The sequence below is a fragment of the Taudactylus pleione genome, unplaced genomic scaffold (genome assembly GCF_031769625.1).
Source record: "Taudactylus pleione unplaced genomic scaffold, aTauple2 ptg000130l, whole genome shotgun sequence".
In the NCBI taxonomy this organism is placed as follows: Eukaryota; Metazoa; Chordata; class Amphibia; order Anura; family Myobatrachidae; genus Taudactylus; species Taudactylus pleione.
Window position 1 is genome coordinate 994,068 of NW_028284532.1, and position 19,799 is coordinate 1,013,866.

At 44.4% G+C, this 19,799-nt stretch overlaps 1 long non-coding RNA gene across 1 annotated transcript in view; it reads left to right on the forward strand.

Annotated features, from left to right (window-relative positions):
- The window catches only part of LOC148523487 (uncharacterized), a 76,016-nt gene extending 56,449 nt beyond the window's left edge, over positions 1–19,567 (forward strand). Inside the window, exons 2-3 of the long non-coding RNA XR_015878451.1 lie at positions 5,528–5,623; positions 19,293–19,567. This is a non-coding gene — a long non-coding RNA (uncharacterized LOC148523487). The remainder of the gene's footprint in view (positions 1–5,527; positions 5,624–19,292) is intronic.
- Positions 19,568–19,799: the final 232 nt, after the last annotated feature.

The window sequence follows — 19,799 nt, forward strand, 5'->3', positions numbered from 1 at the left end:
CTCCGGTTGCTAGGCAACTCTGACACACTGACTAGCGTACTTCCGGTGCTGTGACATGCACGGAAGTAGATGGTAGTGATGGACCCTCCGGGCATGCTGATGATGTGGTGTTGTACTGATAGGTCTCTGTTTGGACCCTGGATTGAGCGTTCTGCCATTGATGTGATGCCTTTATCACGGGGCAACTTGGGTTTGACTGGTGAGTGAGCCTGTAGCACGCTGTGCTACATGTGCAATTATACAGTCAGGTCCATAAATATTGGGACATTGACAGAATTTTCAGATTTTGGCCTCTAATCACCACCACAATGGTTTTGAAATGAAACAAACAAGATGTGTTTTAACTGCAGACTTTCAGATTTAATTTGAGGGTAATTATATCCAAATCAGGTGAACGGTTTAGGAATTACAGCGGTTTCTATATGTGCCTCCCACTTCTTAAGGGGCCAAAAGTAATGGGATAAACGAAACAATCCTAAATCTAACTTTCACTTTTTAATACTTTGTTGCAAATCCTTTTCAGGCAATTACAGCCTGAATGCTGGAATGCATAGACATCACAAGGCGCTGGGTTTCATCCCTGATGATGCTCTGCCAGGCCTCTACTGCAAATGTCTTCAGTTCCTGCTTGTTCTTGGGGCATTTTCCCTTCAGTTTTGTCTTCATCAAGTGAAATGCATGCTCAATCGGATTCTGTTTTTGTGGCTCACCAATGGTTTGCATCTTGTGGTGAACCCTCTATATTCACTCTTGTGAAGTCTTCTCTTGATTGTTGACTTTGACACATATACATCTACCTCCTGGAAAGTGTTCTTGATTTGGCCAACTGTTGTGAAGGGTTTTTTCTTCACCAGGGAAATAATTCTTTTGTCATCCACCACAGTTGTTTTCCGTGGTCTTCCGGGTCTTTTGGTGTTGCTGAGCTCTCCGGTGCGTTCTTTCTTTTTAAGAATGTTCCAAACAGTTGATTTGGCCACACCTAATGTTTTTGCTATCTCTGTGATGGGTTTGTTTTGATTTTTCAGCCTAATGATGGCTTGCTTCACTGATAGTCTTTGGATCTCATATTGAGAGTTGACAGCAACTGATTCCAAATGCAAATGTCACACCTAGAATCAACTCCAGACCTTTTACCTGCTTAATTGATAATGAAATAATGAGGGAATAGCCCACACCTGTCCATGAAATAGCTTTTGAGTTGATAGTCTCATTACTTTTGGCCCCTTAAAAAGTGGGAGGCACATATTGAAACTGTTGTAATTCCTACACCGTTCACCCGATTTGGATGTAATTACCCTCAAATTAAATCTGAAAGTCTGCAGTTAAAACACATCTTGTTTGTTTCATTTCAAAACCATTGTGGTGGTGATTAAAGGCCAAAATCTGAAAATTCTGTCAATGTCCCAATATTTATGGACCTGACTGTATATAAGAATATCAATAGCGCGATCTTACTATGATAATTATTGATGACGTATAAGCTGAAGCTGTTATACACTGGCTGATATGTGGAAGTTCCCTCCCCTTGGCCAGGTATTTTGCTCTGCTCACCTGTTGTATGTCGTCACAGCTGTGCGTTAAGATCCTGTTGTTATTCCCTTAATTGAATAAATGATAAGATTACTTTGATTGGTGAGAGTATTTAAGGGAGCTTTAGTGGTCAGGTCAGTATGCTCCTGGTCAGCAAGCTGGATGGTTGACACATGGTGACCTGTCTTGACAAAGACCCTTAAGGGATCGAAACGTTGATTACATGGATTTGGTGATGTAAACATTTTTCCCTATTAAAACGTCTTTTTTGCATACATTGCGGCGAGTGCCCTCTATGGCTGTATTAAGCCTAACTATGGACATATATATATATATATATATATATATATATATATATATACAGGGGAGGGGGCAAAAAATAACAGGGCTAAATGAAAAAACACATATGAAAAATGGGGAGAGAGGTACAGACACAAATACATAAAAATATTACAGGGGTGAGGGAAGTAGAGTACCAGGCCCAAATGAAATAACTGTATAGGGATGGTAAGCACATAGAACTAAACCCAAATTAAATACATATACATATATAATATATATATACAGTGCATCCGGAAAGTATTCACAATGCTTCACTCTTTCCACATTTTGTTATGTTATAGCCTTATCCCAAAATGGAATAAATAATTTTTTGTCCTCAAAATTATACACACAATACCCCATAATGATCACATGTAAAAAGTTTTTTTGAGATAAGTATTCACGGCCTTTGCCATGAAGCTCAAAATTGAGCTCAGGTGCATCCTGTTTCCACTGATCATCCTTGAGATGTTCCTACAGCTTAATTGTAGTCCACTTGTGGTAAATTCAGGTTGATTGGACATGATTTTGAAAGGCATACACCTGTCTATATAAGGTCCCACACTTGACAGTGCATGTCAGAGCACAAACCAAGCATGAAGTCCAAGGAATTGTCTGTAGACCTCCGAGACAGGATTGTCTCGAGGCACAAATCTGGGGAAGGGTACACAAAAATATCTGCTGCTTTGAGGGTCCCAATGAGCACAGTGACCTCCATCATCCGTAAATGGAAGAAGTTCGGAACCACCAGGACTCTTCCTAGAGTTGGCTGACCTTCTAAACTGAGCAATTGGGAGAGAAGGGCCCTGTTCAGGGAGGTGACCAAGAACCCGTTGGTCACTCTTTCAGAGCTACAGCATTCCAGAAGGACAACCATCTCTGCAGCAATCCGCCAATCAGGCCTGTATGGTAGAGTGGCCAGACGGAAGACACTCCTTAGTATAAAGCACATGGCAGCCCGTCTGGAGTTTGCCAAAATGCACCTGAAGGACTCTCAGACCTTTAGAGACAAAGATTGAACTCTTTGGCATCAATGCCAGGCGTTATGTTTGGAGGAAACCAGGCACTGCTCATCACCAGGCCAATACCATCCCTACAGTACAGTGAAGCATGGTGGTGGCAGCATCATGCTATGGGGATGTTTTTCAGCAGCAGGAACTGGGAGAATAGTCAGAGTAGAAGGAAAGATGAATGCAGCAATGTACAGAGACATCCTGGATGAAAACCTGCTCCAGAGCGCTCTAGATCTCAGACTGGGGCGACGGTTCATCTTTCAGCAGGACAACGACCCTAAGCACACAGCCAAGATATCAAAGAAGTGGCTTTAGGACAACTCTGTGAATGTCCTTGAGTGGCCCAGCCAGAGCCCAGACTTGAATCCAATTGAACATCTCTGGAGAGATCTGAAAATGACTGTGCACCGATGCTTCCTATCCAACCTGATGGAGCTTGAGAGGTGCTACAAAGAGGAATGGGCGAAACTGCCCAAAGATAGGTGTGCCAAGCTTGTGGCATCATATTCAAAAAGACTTGAGGCTGTAATTGCTGCCAAAGTTGCATCAACAAAGTATTGAGCAAAGGTCGGGAATACTTGTGTACATGTGATTTCTTAAAATTTTTATTAAATTGCAAAAATCGCAAAAAAAACTTTTTACATGTTGTCATTATGGGTTATTGTGTGTAGAATTTTGAGGACAAAAATGAATTTATTCAATTTTGGAATAAGTCTGTAACATAACAAAATGTGGAAAAAGTGAAGCGTTATGAATACTTTCTGGATGCACTGTATATAGCATGATGGTGTAAGGGGGGATGATGAGAAGTGCAAGATGGTAAATTATATACAGGTTGAGTCTCCCATATCCAAAATGCTTGGAACCAGGGGTATTTTGGATAACGGAATATTCTGTATTTTGGAATAATTGCATATTGTAATGAAATATCTTGGGAATGGGACCCAAATATACACACAGAATGCATTTATTTGTTATATACACCTTATACACACAGCCTTTAGGTAAATTTATACAATATTTTCAATATTTTTGTGGCTCAAGCAAAGTTTGTGTACTCACATGAAATTCATTTCTGTTTCATATACACCTTATAGACACAGCCTGAAGGTAATTTTATACAATATTTTTAATAATTTGTGCCTTAGACAAAGCTTGTGTACATTGAACCATCAAAATTCAAAGGTTTCATTATCTCAGTCATGCCAAAATTATTCCGTATTTCGGAATATTTGGATATGGGAGACTCAACCTTATATACATATATAATATCATTTTGGAGAAAACTGTGTGTTTTGGGGTGGGAATCTGTAAAGGTAATTGATAAAATGTTATTACAGAGCAAAAGCACCTCATTGCACACTTGCTACCTGTAGTAATTTTAGACGAATTTGATGGCCAGTTCTTAAAAAAAAGTGCAAATTATTTTCCTAATTTTGTACTTACTTTAAAAAGCAAATATAAAGTATGAAAACATAGACACACAAATACCTGCCCCATTTCCCATGTTATTTATTTAGAGTAGCTGGGATTAGAAGATTATCAAGAAATGGGATAGAGGATTCTTTATAGTATATCAAAATACAGTAGATATTATGCTATAAAAAAATAACAATCTAAAAATATTACAGCGAATGAGTAATACCTATAAGGAGTTCATGTTCAAAAGTAAAAAAAATAGATCAAAACCAAAAATTTCTCTTTTCCTCAATTCTATCTGGGTGATAAAATACTTATATATATTCCCAATGTGTAATCAGTTGGCCTATATAAGCATAATGGGCCTCATTCAGAGGCGGTCGGAGGATGCAAGCGGTCGCTCAGAAACTGGACGGCCACTTGCATCCTGACCGCCCGCCTCTGTTGCGGTCGTTAGGCTGTGGGTTAACACCCACAGCTCTAACGACCGCTCCGGTGATGGTCGCAATGGTCAGAGACCATCGCGACCATCGGGGCTTACGACGAGACCCTAGGGTAGGGTCTCCCTTGTCGTAAGCCCCGGAGAGCTTCTGGCTCTGTCAGAGCCGGAAGCTCTCCACTGACATCACTAGTGATGTCAGTGGGGCCGCCCCCAAACGGTAGGCGTTCCCATGGGAACGCCTCCGTTTGGGCTGCCACCCCCCCGGCCCGCCTTCCAAACGGGGCGAGCTGTCAATCAATATCGACAGCTCGCCCCCTTTGGACCGAGACCCGCTACGACCGGCGCTGTCGGTCGCAGCGGGTCTCACGCATGCGCACGACGGCGCCGTAGTGCGCATGCTCTGTGGGGGCCATCGACCTGGTCCGAGCGCATCGGCGCTAACGACCGGGTCTGAATGACCCCCAATGTCCCCATTTATGGGATCATGTAACTCTCACTGGCAGCGGTCTGGAGGGCTTCCGCAGCTTTAAAGCTAATGGTCCTCACAGTTCTTAATCTGGTCCTGAGCATAGGTCCTGCTATCGGGCTACAGAGTCAATTATACCACAGCAGAGTCCCTATGTTCATATATCCATTATTCAGGTAAACAAGTCTTAATCAGGAGTTTATATTATTTTTTATATTTATAATGTGCTGACATACATGACAGCACTACACACTGAAAGGCTTATGACATAAACAAATTACATACAATAGCCGGTGTCCGGCGCACTGTGACATTACTCCACTGTGTCATTGTTAGGAAGCTTTCGGTGGAACTTCTGAAGGAGCTGAGGCATATGAATATCTGAGGCCTTGACCCAGCAGCAGGGTTTGAGAAGACAAACATGAAACACAGGTATTCTAGAAGTGCCTGGAAGTTTCAAACAATATGCCACTGGATTGATCACTTGTAAAATCTGAAAGGGACCAATGTATCTGGGAGCAAATTTCATGGTAGGAATTTTTAATCGCAAGTGCTTGGTTGACAGCCAGACTTTATCACCAGGACTCAGTACCAGACCCCTCCTCCTCTTCCAGTCCGCAAACAGTTTATACCTTGAAGAGGCTTTACATAAATTCCTCTTTACCTCCTTCCAAATACTTGAAGAACCGGTTCACTGTACTACAGACGTCTGGAAGTGACAATGAACGAAGACATGGTAACTCCAGTAACATAGGATGCAAACCATACTGAGTAAAAAATTGAGAATTCCCCAACGCCTCATGATACAGATTATTCTGGGCAAATTCAGCCCATGGCAGCAGAGAGACCCAGTCATCCTGACTGGCTGAAACATACATCCAAATGAACTTCTCCAAATCCTGGTTTATTTGCTCTGTCTGGCCATTACTCTGGAGATGGTAAGCCGAGATTGATGCCAATGCACCTGCATAATGCTCTCCAAAATCTAGAGGTAAACTGCACCCCTCGGTCGGAAACAATGTCCTTAGGAAACCAGTGCAACCTAAAGATTTCTCTTATGAATACTTTAGTGCTGAAGGTAAACACTTTAATGGAACAAAATGGGCGGCCTTGAAGAACCTATTCACCAGCATAGTGTTGAACCCTTGGCATGAAGGTAAATCCATCACAAGTTCCATATAAATATTAGTCCAAGGACAATCAGGCACTGGTAGTGGCAACAGGGGAGCTGATGGAGAGTGCGGCAGAACCTTGTGCTAAGCACAATTATGTCAAGCTGCCACAAAGTCCTTAACATCTTGATGGACCGTTGGCCACCAGTACCTCCTGAGGATCAGCTCCAAGGTTCTTTTGACTCCTGCATGCCCACTGAAATGTAATGAATGTGCCCACTGCAGTAATTTGGACCGAAGTTCAGGTGCTATAAATGCTTTCCCTGGTGGAATCTTGACCTTGGTGGTGACAGCTACGTAGCAAGCAGGGTTTAGAATAGGCTTGTCCCTCTGTGATAGCACTGCCCCAACACCAATTGTGGAGAGGTCCACCTCCAAGAAAAAAGGTTGTTCAGAATGGGTGCTGAAAGGAAACACTGCTTTAAAAAGGACAAAAGCTTCTAACTCAGGAGGCCACACACGAGTGTCTTGACCCTTTCTGGTAAGAGCAGTGATGGGAGCTGTGATGGACGAGTAGTTCCTGATGAACTGGCGGTAAAAGTTGCAAAACCCAGGCAATCACAATAAGCTTTTCTGGGTCCATCTGAAGGCAAGAACCTGAAATAATGTACCCCATTAGTTCCTTTTGCTCAAAAGAGCATTTCTCAAGCTTGCAAAAAAGCTGATTAGCTCGGACTCGTGACATTACTTCAAATACATGCCGACAATGATTCGCAATGTCCTCAGAGAATATCAGAATGTCATCCAAGTATACCACTATGTACTTATACAACAAGTACCGGAAGATTTGTGTACTTTTGGAAAACAGCTGGGGCATTGCTTAAAACAAAAGGCATGACTAAGTACTCACAGTGGCTATCACGAGTATTAAAGGCCGTCTTCCACTCATCTCCAGATTGGATTCTGATTAGTTAATAGACCCCACGAAGATCCAGCTTGGTGAAAATCTTTGCCCCTTTTATGCAAAGAGCTCAGAAATGAGAGGTAAGGGAAACTGGTCCTTGATGGTAATAAATATATAGCGCAATCTCACTCCTTATGAGCAGGAAGTGTCTCAGCAGCCTTTTTAATTAATAGATCTCTGAAGGACTGGTATGGAGCTGGAAGCTGATCTTCCGGAGAGGTGACTGAACTCCGAATAACATGGGGTGGAGGTTTGATAGACAACAAACAGGACCCATGGCATTGAGAACCCCAGGACAGTATTTGAGTCCTTTCCAGTCGAAAACAGGAGAATGCTTGCGGAGCCAAGGAAGACCCTAGATGACTGGACTATTGGCTGACGAGAGTATATAGAATTCTATCAATTCCCGATGGAAAGCGACCACTTGCATGGTAATCTCTGTCGTCCAAGAGTGTATGGTAGCTGTGGGAAGCTTATTCCTATCCACTCCATTGATACAAAGGGGTGTTTGTAGCGGTACACTCGAAATTCCTAATTCTTCTACCTTTTTAGTTTAAATGAAGTTGCCATCGGCACCCAACTCTAAAAGGCCTTAACGACTTCAGAGGAATTTCTAAGGACCAGAGTTACTTCGATGGAAAACTGAGAAGCAATATTGGATCTCATTCAGACCCGGTTGCAAGCACTGATGTGCTCACAACCGGGTCGATAGTTAGCCCTGTGAACGCGCAGCAGCCGTGCGCAAGCCCCAGAGCAAGAGAGAAACTCTCTTGCTCCGGAGTTCTCTACAAAAGGGGCAGCTGTCGATGTTGATCGGGGGCTTGCGGCTGCCGAGACCCAACCTTAGGTTTTCGTCGCCAGCCCCATTGGTTGCAATGGTTTTCACCATCGCAACCATCAACCTGGTTGGTCGTTAAGCTGTGGGTGGTAACCAACAGCTTACCTAATGACCAGGAGGCCACACTTCAAAAATGAAGCCACCGCCCTCATTCAGAACGAGCGCTCGCTTCTTGCGAGCACTTCTGAATGAGGGCCATTGTCTTTTGGGGTGTGTTGAAATGCACCTAATCTGACCACCCCTCGATCAATAGGCCTCCTCGTTTCCCCGTCGTCTCGAACAGCCAGAGAGAAGATGACCTGGTTCACCGCAGTACAGAGTTTATTCTTGAACCTCCTTTCCCTCTCTATGGCAGGAAGATGAGAATTCCCAATATGCATGGGCTCTTCTGGAGGTTCATCTGGTTCCGTGAAACATGGAGCAAGCTTGACTGTGAAGCGACAAGACTGTTCCTTTTCTCATGCTCTCTATCTCTGTGGCGAAGATCTACCCGAATACACAAGGAGATCAAGTCATCCAAGGAAGTTGGCAATTCCCTGGATGAGAGTACATCTTTGATTTGATCCGACAGTCCCTGCATAAATGCGGCAACAAGGCTTCATTATTCCACCCTAACTCTGAAGCAAGGGTTCGAAACTGCACAGCATACTGTCCTGCAGATTAATTCCCTTATTTCAACTGCAGGATAGCCGACCCTGTAGAGGATACTTGCCCAGGCTCATTGAAGACCCTCCAGAAAGCTGTCTGGAACTCAGCACTATTGTTGACTAAGGAATGGGATCATTCCTTTCCCATAATGGAGAAGCCAAAGCCTAACTGGACAATAATGAGATCACAAAGGTCACGTCACTTTTGTCCTTTCGGAAGAGAATTTTTCCTTCTGGACCTCAAACTGAATCAAGCACTGGTTTAGGAACCCTCAACAGACTTTAGGATCCCCAACATATTTTGAGGGATTCGGAATCCGTAATGGCGCGGAAGCACCTGCAGTCTGTACAGTCATCACAAGAGGTGGAGCTGGTTGTACCGGAGGTGACTGAGTAACACCAACATGTTGAATCCGCGTTTGAAAACACTGCATAATCTGAGCCTGGTCTTGTTCTTGTTTCTCAACTCTGGTGAGGAGGTTCTCAAGCAAATCACGTGGTGAAAGATTACCAGCTGAATCCATGTTTTGGCCAAAGTATTCCCTCGCAGCTCTCGGGTAGATAATCGATGCAACTCGTATTTTGGGGATATTGGCGAGACCTATCTCTAAGGCGCAGAGTCTAATGTCCTGGCGGTGTTTACCAGGGACCCTCGCAAGAAGGTATGGACTTGGCTGCGTCTGACACACAGATCATGGCCCTCAAAATATGTTCCCCTATACAGGTGCTGGTGAAACTGTGGATGGAGCGGAGACTTTCAGCATAGTCAACAGGCCGGGTCAGAACCAAATGGACAAGATGGTACCAGGGAGCAGATGTATGCAGATCGCGGAGGATAGCCAAGGTCAGATCCAGATTACCAAACACAGTACCAGTGATCAGACGAAGATGGGTCAGGAACAAAGCCAAGGTCAATAACAGATAGCAAGTATACACAGGAACGCTGGAGTAAGGTAATGGAGCCTATGCTCTGGCACCTGTCTATTGCCAGAGACTCCCTCTTATAGGGAGGAGTTAAAATCTCATGCCAAACATGACTTCACGTTTGGCACGTCTGTCCCTTTAAATTTCTCTGCAGGGGGGCATGGCCTGGCAAGCACTGAAGGAAGACATGTTCTCTGGGAGCTCCTGCCTGACCACCTTTAAAAAAAGTATTTTCCTGCCCTCCCTCTAGTCAATCTGGTACCCCTTTCTCTCCTCCCATCGGCTGTCTGCCCGCCCACACTCAGGGTGTGGGCGGGCAGGCATTCTATTTGCCTTTGCGGGTTGCGGCCTTCCCACCGTCCTGAAGCCAGGGGCTCGATTTCCAGACTGATCGCTGCGGTGCTTCCGGGTTGCGGCGCCTGGTCCCACCGCTCCCCCCGCTTGGAGGACATCTAGTTGACCTACCCATCCCTGCCTCCAGTTGCTGAAGTGCCGTTAACACCCGCCAGGGACTCTGCACTCCACTCCTGCCCTGGTGCAGCTGACGTGACCTGCCCGAAGCTCTGTGCTGCAAGAGTCAGCTGACCGGCTTGCTGACTGCTGGCTCCTGATCTGGCTGTCGCGACTGCGGCTCTGCGGGGTCCTGCTGGTGCCTTCTCTGTGCCAAGGTGTCTGTCCTGGAAGTGGTGAGCTTATTTATAGCTCCCATTAGCTCAGTCCCCATTACGCCACTCTCAACCTGTATACCTTGGGGGTTGTCACATTGCCCATTCCCTCACTCTGGTTAAGGTTTCCATAATGTGCCCTTATATGTGGTGTTTAGGGGCTACAGCACCTCTAAAGATTTGAGACACAGTCCTTAATTTACAAGATATAAAACCCTTTTTTCTGTTTGGGCTTAGCTCCCTCCAGTGGCAAGTTCCTGTCACTACATGATTGTTGGAAGAAATTGTTCCATATATATATACAGTCAGGTCCATAAATATTGGGACATTGACAGAATTTTCAGATTTTGGCCTCTATTCACCACCACAATGGTTTTGAAATGAAACAAACAAGATGTGCTTTAACTGCAGACTTTCAGATTTAATTTGAGGGTAATTACATCCAAATCGGGTGAACGGTGTAGGAATTACAACAGTTTCAATATGTGCCTCCCACTTTTTAAGGGGCCAAAAGTAATGAGACTATCAACTCAAAAGCTATTTCATGGACAGGTGTGGGCTATTCCCTCATTATTTCATTATCAATTAAGCAGGTAAAAGGTCTGGAGTTGATTCTAGGTGTGACATTTGCATTTGGAATCAGTTGCTGTCAACTCTCAATATGAGATCCAAAGAGCTGTCACTATCAGTGAAGCAAGCCATCATTAGGCTGAAAAATCAAAACAAACCCATCAGAGAGATAGCAAAAACATTAGGTGTGGCCAAATCAACTGTTTGGAACATTCTTAAAAAGAAAGAACACACCGGAGAGCTCAGCAACACCAAAAGACCCGGAAGACTACAGAAAACAACTGTGGTGGATGACAAAAGAATTATTTCCCTGGTGAAGAAAAAACCCTTCACAACAGTTGGCCAAATCAAGAACACTTTCCAGGAGGTAGATGTATATGTGTCAAAGTCAACAATCAAGAGAAGACTTCACAAGAGTGAATATAGAGGGTTCACCACAAGATGCAAACCATTGGTGAGCCACAAAAACAGGAAGACCAGATTAGAGTTTGCCAAACAGCATCTAAAAAAGCCATTACAGTTCTGGAACAACATCCTATGGACAGATGAGACAAAGATCAACTTGTACCAGAGTGATGGGAAGAGAAGAGAAGGAAAGGAACTGCTCATGATCCAAAACATACCACCTCATCAGTGAAGCATGGTGGTGGTATTGTCATGGCGTGGGCATGTATGGCTGCCAAAGGAACTGGTTCCCTTGTATTTATTGATGATGTGACTGCTGACAAAAGCAGCAAAAATGAATTCTGAAGTGTTTCGGGCAATATTATATGCTCATATTCAGTCAAATGCTTCAGAACTCATTGGACGGCGCTTCACAGTGCAGATGGACAATGACCTGAAGCATACTGCAAAAGCAACCAAAGAGTTTTTTAGGGCTAAAAAGTGGAATGTTATGCAATGGCCAAGTCATTCCCCTGACCTGAATCCGATTGAGCATGCATTTCACTTGATGAAGACAAAACTGAAGGGAAAATGCCCCAAGAACAAGCAGCAACTGAAGACAATTGCAGTAGAGGCCTGGCAGAGCATCATCAGGGATGAAACCCAGCGTCTGGTGATGTCTATGCGTTCCAGACTTCAGGTTATAATTGCCTGTAAAGGATTTGCAACAAAGTATTAAAAAGTGAAAGTTAGATTTAGGATTGTTTAGTTTGTCCCATTACTTTTGGCCCCTTAAAAAGTGGGAGGCACATATAGAAACCGTTGTAATTCCTACACTGTTCACCTGATTTGGATGTAATTACCCTCAAATTAAATCTGAAAGTCTGCAGTTAAATCACATCTTGTTTGTTTCATTTCAAAGCCATTGTGGTGGTGAATAGAGGCCAAAATATGAAAATTCTGTCAATGCCCCAATATTTATGGACCTGACTGTATATATATATATATATATATATATATATATATATATATATATATATATTTATTTATTTAATTTCTTCTCCCTGCTTCACCGTCTCTACCTGCTTTTACCTACCCATCAAAGACTGGCAGTGGAATCTGTCCCCTTGTCAGTGGGGTTATAATGTGAAGCTGGAGGCTCTCTGTGACCATTTCATGTTTGCTATTTAGTCTCACTAACAGGGGAATGTGTCATCCTCCATCCATTTATCAAACACACTACCAGACCTTATGACTCCTCCTCATGGCTATTCTTGATGGGCAAGACTAAGAGAGTTACGCAGAAAAAGGATCCTCGGACACCAAAGGCCGATTCTTCTCAACCTAACCTTCATTCATAAGTATCCATCTACTCCCCTGTAACCGGCTCCACACCTGTGCCGACCACCACTCCCACCATGGCCTGCTCTCCCTCACCTGGTGACCTTCATGATCAATTGTCCCAATTCTAAACAAGACATGCAGGCTCTGGAGTCGCAAATCCAGGACTCTATGCAGACTCAGATTTCTTTAGTACAACCTGATGTTAAACACCTGGGTTCCCGCATGGTTACCCTTGAAGAAGAGAAAAAGTCAGTTGACAACCAGTTATCTCATCTTCATGAGTTAATATCCCAACAAGCCTTAGATATGAGGACAATGCAAAACAGACTGGACGACTTGGACAACAGAGGCCGCAGGAACAATATTCAGGTTTGGTGGCTTCCTGAGGATATCCTTCCATCTGGTCTGACTGATGCCCTAAATAAAATCTTTGGAGAAATCCTGGAACTTGACCCCAATGACACTATTGAATTCGACTGCACTCATAGATCTCTCCGTCCTAAGGGTCTTGCAACTGATTGTCTGATTGTCCCCCGTGTGCCCCCTACCGCAAATTTTTCCCATGACATGGTTCCCTGGTGGTCCCCTTATTGTGCAGAAATTAATTCTCATTAATGTATTGTTGTATTATTATAATTTATTTTTTGTGTGTCTCCCCCATTCCCTCTTGTTTTTCCTTTTCCTCCCTTTCTCTCTTTTTTCTTCTGTTTAGTCCCTTTATTAATTTCATTGTTTTCTCAGACCCATTCTATTGCACTGTGTAGCTTCAGCTCTACTTTTTACCCATGACTGCTTCACTCCGTATAGTCTCTATTAATGCCAGAGGGCTGAATGTCCCAGAAAAGAGAACCCAGGCCCTTCGTTCTTTCCATGCTGATAGAGCGGATATCGTCTTTGTACAGGAAACCCACTTCCGCCAATCCCCCTCTGCTCCACGGCTTAGCAATCAATTTTACCCCATAACACATTATATTAACTATCACCAATCGAAATCTAAGGAAGTGGCTATTTTATTCGCTAAACGTTTGCCAGTCACAAACTCTGAAGTACATAATTTGGAGGAGGGGAGATGCCTACTGGTTAAATGCTATATTTTTAACCAACCTTTCACATTTGTCAATATTTATGCCCCAAACCGGGGCCAGCCAACTTTTCTTAAGAGGGTTCTGGATAAAATTGACTCACTCCAACAGGGGATCTTGATAGTAGGTGGAGACTTTAACTGGGCTCTGGATCATCTCCTGGACACCTCATCGGGCTCCTCAACAGTCCCTTGTCGTACATCAAGGAAGCTAAGATGGTTGCTTTATACTCATCAGCTGTCCGATGTCTGGCGTATTTCACGTCCCTCAGACAGAGATTACTCATATTATTCTAGCTCCCACCAGTCCTATTCCAGGATAGACTATATATTAGTTGGCCATAGATTTCTCCATCTGGTACAGGAAACTTCCATAGGAGTGACAACCTGGTCTGATCATGCTCCAGTGAGGATAGACATCTCCCTTGGATTTTCTGATTCAATCACCAGGTCCTGGCATTTTAATGAGTCCCTTCTGTCCGACCCTTATGGTAGATCTCAGTTGGAAGAGGCTATTGATATATATCTAGAATGTAATACCACCCCTATAGATTGTAAGCTTGCGAGCAGGGCCTTCCTACCTATATATCTGTCTGTTATTATCCAGTTTTGTTCTATTAATGCTTACAATTGTAAAGCGCAACGGAATATGCTGCGCTATATAAGAAACTGTTAATAAATAAATAAATGTATCTAGCCTCACTATATGGGAAGCCCATAAGTGTGTTCTTAGAGGAAAATGTATCCAACTTGGTTCCTACTTAAAGAAACAAAGGATGGGACAGATAGAAGACTTACTGCAGAGAATACAGGTTTTGGAGTCTACCCACAAAACCTCCCATTCCTCTGATGTATATGTGGACTTAGGGCCTGATTCAGACCTGGATGCTATTTGCATCTGCTCGTTGGCTAAAAGGGGCTGGCTATTTAAATCATGCTCGAGCACTGCGTCGCGTAAAGCTGCCCACTAATAGCGAGCGGCCGCACTATGCGCTCGCACCTGTATAAAGACGCCCCTTTGCCACTCGCAATACACGTCATCTCCGGCAGTTGTAGGATTAATTGGGAACATCGAGAGCCATCAGAGCTGCTCGCAGTACTTGTGGTAACCTTTTCCCACCACAACATTGCGAGCAGTTCTGGCTAAAATAAAACCTAGTCACGTGTGTAATGACGCTACTTTGCTAATTATGCACACCCATTAAACGCCGTCCTGACGGTCGGGCACACCTGCATTCGCACATCCACACCCCCATTTTCAAGCATCTTCCCCTGTTACCACCCACAAACGGCACTATCTGTCACTCAAAATAGCGGCCCTGTCAGAGTTCAGCCGGGGATCGGCCATCCCTTACCGTCCCGCTGGCTTCCTCTGACTTCCCGGGCAGTCGGGCGGCTGGTGCGGCGACGTGGGAGGTGCTGAGCATTCTCCCTGATGCTGGTGTCTCGGGCGGCCTGGTGCACGGGGATCGGAGTTCCTGTCATGGGCGCCGCCATGACACTTCCTTCTCTGATTATCCTTCCTTCCCTGACAGGCTGGCCGGTCAGCTGACGCTGTGGACCAATCAGTGGGCTTCCAGGGGTATATATCCGGCTCCTGTGTATCAGGTAGTTGCCTGAACAACCATTGTCACTGCTAGTGTTACTAGTGGTCTCTCGTTCCAGGTTCCCTTGCTTCCAGTGATCTATTCCTGTGTGCAGCTATATCATTCATCTCATCAGTGCTTTACCATCTCAGCCTGTGTGCAGCTATACCATTCATCTCATCAGTGCTTTACCATCTCAGCCTGTGAGCAGCTATACCATTCATCTCATCAGTGCTTTACCATCTCAGCCTGTGTGCAGCTATATCATTCATCTCATCAGTGCTTTACCATCTCAGCCTGTGAGCAGCTATACCATTCATCTCATCAGTGCTTTACCATCTCAGCCTGTGAGCAGCTATACCATTCATCTCACCAGTGCTTTACCATCTCAGCCTGTGTACAGCTATATCATTCATCTCACCAGTGCTTTACCACCTCAGCCTGTGTGCAGCTATATCATTCATCTCATCAGTGCTTTACCATCTCAGCCTGTGTACAGCTATTCCATTCATCTCACCAGTGCTTTACCACCTCAGCCTGTGTGCAGCTATATCATTCATCTCATCAGTGCGTTACCACCTCGCCTGTGTGCAGTATACCTCCACTCCACCAGTGCATTACCACCGCCGCCTGTGTTCAGTATACTATCCATTTCACCAGTGCTTTACCATCACAGCCTGAGTGTAGTTATATGTACCCACCTCTCCAGCGTCATAATCTCTGGCTGGCTCCAGTACCACTACCCACCTCGTTACTGGACTCTGTGGTCCCTACCTACGTGTTACAGTATTGCACCGTGGTGCACTCTTTCTAACCGGCAACCCGGTAGAGTGTGTCCGCAATGCACACTTACTTGTACCTCAAGTACAGTGTCCCTACGTGCCCCTTACTGGCACAGACCATTTGGGCCACGAGTGTTCGTCTCTCCTTTTTCCCGCAAGCTTTGGTCACCTAGCCAAAGGACCGTGACCTGTTTACGAGGTGCAGCTCAAGCCCATATCCCGATTGTGGGGTCACTGGCGAACACCATCTCGTGGGTTAGATTCCGCACCTTTGACTAGGTCTCGCCAACGACCAAGACCCGTGGATGCGGAGGTCGTACATTCAGGCCCCTCGCCTTCGTTTCCTCCAGCAGCCTCAGGCCTCAGCTTCCAGAAAACCGCCTCCCCACGTTACAGGCCCGACTGCGGGCTACAGGCGAGTACTTTCCCATTGCAATGTCTGGTTTGCGCACGCGCAATGCGAGCGAGTGCAGCATAGCGTCCGGGTCTGAATCAAGCGCTTAGTCCAAGCACGCTCAGCCTCAAATAAACTTTTACTGGAAAAGGTCAAACATTCTTTTCAAAAATGTCGTAGTCGATACTATCGCTGGGGTAATAAACCCGGAAAAATGCTAGCTAGAGCGATGCAAACTCAAAGAGCTTGTTCCTTCATCCGTTCTATTAAAGATGGGAGGGGACTGGTCTCCCATGATACTCACAAGATTGCAGAAGCTTTCTGTTCCTATTATTCATCACTGTATAATTTACCTGCCCCCTCGGCCTTTCCTGACATTCTTGGGAAACAACAGGCTGTTGAGGCGTTTCTCACTAGAATTGGATTTCCCAGGCTAGATGACCTTGCCAGTGAGGACTTGGAGAGACCCTTCACTTTACCTGAGTTATTGGATGCCATTAAATCCACCCCTTCCGGGAAAAGTCCTGGCCCTGACAGGTTCTCTATAAATTATTACAAAGCTTTTAAGAACAAACTGGCTCCTCCATTGTTGGAGGCCTTTAATTCGGTTTCTGAGAAGACCCCCTTTTCATGCCAATCCTTAGAAGCCCATGTAACGATCCCTAAGGAAGGCAAAGACCCCTCCCTTTGTCCCAGTTACCGCCCAAGCTCCCTTCTCAACATAGATGTTAAATTGTATGCGAAACTTCTCGCAAACAGATTAAAGCATTTCCTACCTTCCCTGATTCATAATGATCAGGTAGGGTTTGTCCCAGGCCGTGAAGTTATGGACAATACCTCCAAAATTATAGCCCTCATCCATTATATCGCGTCTACAGATACCCCAGCTATTCTGCTGTCTACTGACGCTGAGAATGTATTTGACAGGGTAGATTGGAGTTTCATGTCTGGAATACTGAGACACCTGGGACTGGGCCGTTTACCTTCAACGCGTCATTGCTCTTTATTGTTCCCCCTCTGCCCGCATTAGAGTTAACGGTTCCTTTCTGACTCCTTCTCCATTAACAATGGAACTAGACAAGGCTGTCCTTTATCCCCCCTGATTTTTATTATTTGTATGGAGGCTCTTGCAAGGTCAATCAGGCTGAATCCAAACATCTCGGGCTTTAGGTTACGTAGTGATAACTACAAACTAGCTCTATTTGCCGATGATTTATTGGCCACAATTGCAAATCCCATTATTTCACTACCGAACTTACTAGAGGAATTCAAGATATTTGGAGACCTCTCCAATTTTAAAGTTAATTACTCTAAATCAGTGGCCTTGAATATTACGGCACCTCCACAGATGGTTGCAGGCCTTAAATCAGCATTCCCTTTCACCTTGCACTCTTCCCAGCTTACATATCTGGGAGTTAATCTTACTAGAGATCTCTCCCACCTGTTTGAGGCCAATTTCACTCCCCTCCTAGACAAGATACTCCCAGATTTGAGACTATGGAAATCAGGACCCTTCTCATGGTTTGGGAGGCTGGGCATTCTCAAAATGAACTCTCTCCCTATAATCCTCTACTTGTTACAAACCCTCCCAATTAAATTACCTCCTAGATGGTTTCTGGAAGTCCAGGCTCTCATTAGAGAATTTGTCTGGGGAGGTGGCAGTCCCCGTTTGAAGTTAGACATTATGTTTCGTCACAAAGATAGAGGGGGTTTATGCCTCCCAAATATTAAAGGTTACTACCAGGCCTGTATCCTCCACAGAATTTTGTCCTGGTCCAGACCAGACACCCCTAAACAATGGGTGCAAATTGAGAACCAGATGCTGAAGATCCCCTTATCAATAGCCCCATGGCTTCCAGTCCTCCCAAAAATTTCTCATCCTACCATTGGCCCTACCTTAAGTTCTTGGAAAAGATTACAGAAGTCCCCCTCGATATCTTCACCTCATTCCTTCTCACCTCATTCCTCTTTAACAAACAATTCTTCCAGGTATGGATGTTAAGACTTTCCACCCCATGTTAGCGGTAGGACTTTTTAGGGTCGGACAGCTGATGAGTGGCGGTAGCTTTGTGCCCTTTGATGATCTTTGTAGTAAATGGAATTTACCCTCACAGGAATACTGGCACTACCTTCAGTTACATCATTTTCTGCAATCTCTTGGCCCCCCTAAGACTCTCTGTTTGCCTTATACTCCATTTGAACAATTACAGTCAGGTGCATAAATATTGGGACATTGACAGAATTTTCATATTTTGGCCTCTATTCACCACCACAATGGCTTTGAAATGACACAAACAAGATGTGCTTTAACTGCAGACTTTCAGATTTAATTTGAGGGTAATTACATCCAAATCAGGTGAACGGTGTAGGAATTACAACGGTTTCTATATGTGCCTCCCACTTTTTAAAAGCTATACTTAACTTTTCTCATTATTTTTCTCTCAACCCTTTTTAATGGGTACTGATGAACCCGAGATTATATTATTCAATCTGAGGTGACTGTTCTCTCTTTCCCTGATCTATTTCTATCTATTCCCTTCCCCCCCCCCTCCACTTGTCTGTTTGTGTTTTTCGTTTCTTTTCTTTTCCCCTTATTTTTTTTATTCTCTTCTATATATATGGGTCCCTATTTTTGATATTTTATGATGTCACTGGCAATTTTTGTCATTGAGTTTTAATTTTTTCCAGTGTCTTGCTATTTCTGCATTATGTTTTTTGACAATGACCCTGATATTGTTTATAAGTATTTGTACTGTTATCCTATTGATTTTTTACAATAAAAATACAATTTACACTAAATTTCTCTGCAGGTCGGCACGCGTGCTCCTAGGGGAGCTGCAGCCGCACAGCGAGGGGAACCAGGAGCGGACACCTCAGGAGCAGGCGCCGGGGACTCCCCGCCTGCTGCCGACCGAGATTCCAGTGCTGCCGGACCCGGCACCCTGTGACACAAAAATGACATCATCTACATTTGATCCTATTTCTGGTAACGTCACTATAAAAACTTTTGAACTCATGTTAGATCATGAAATTATCTCTAATACTGTCCCACATGTGACAGGTAAGAAACAGTGGAATCATTTAAGTAAGGGGGAGTTTAATGCATTTCATGACCTCTGTATGTATACTGATATTGTGATCCGCCCCGCTAATAAGGGCGGGGCAATTGTAATACAGGATCTACAGTATATAAAAATGTGATGAGATAGAAAGACAGTTGTCTGATGGCTTGGTGTATTGCTTATTGCCAGGCAACCCACTAAAATAATTACTAAAGTATTGACAGATTTGTTACATGTTGCAGTAGGGAATGCTAT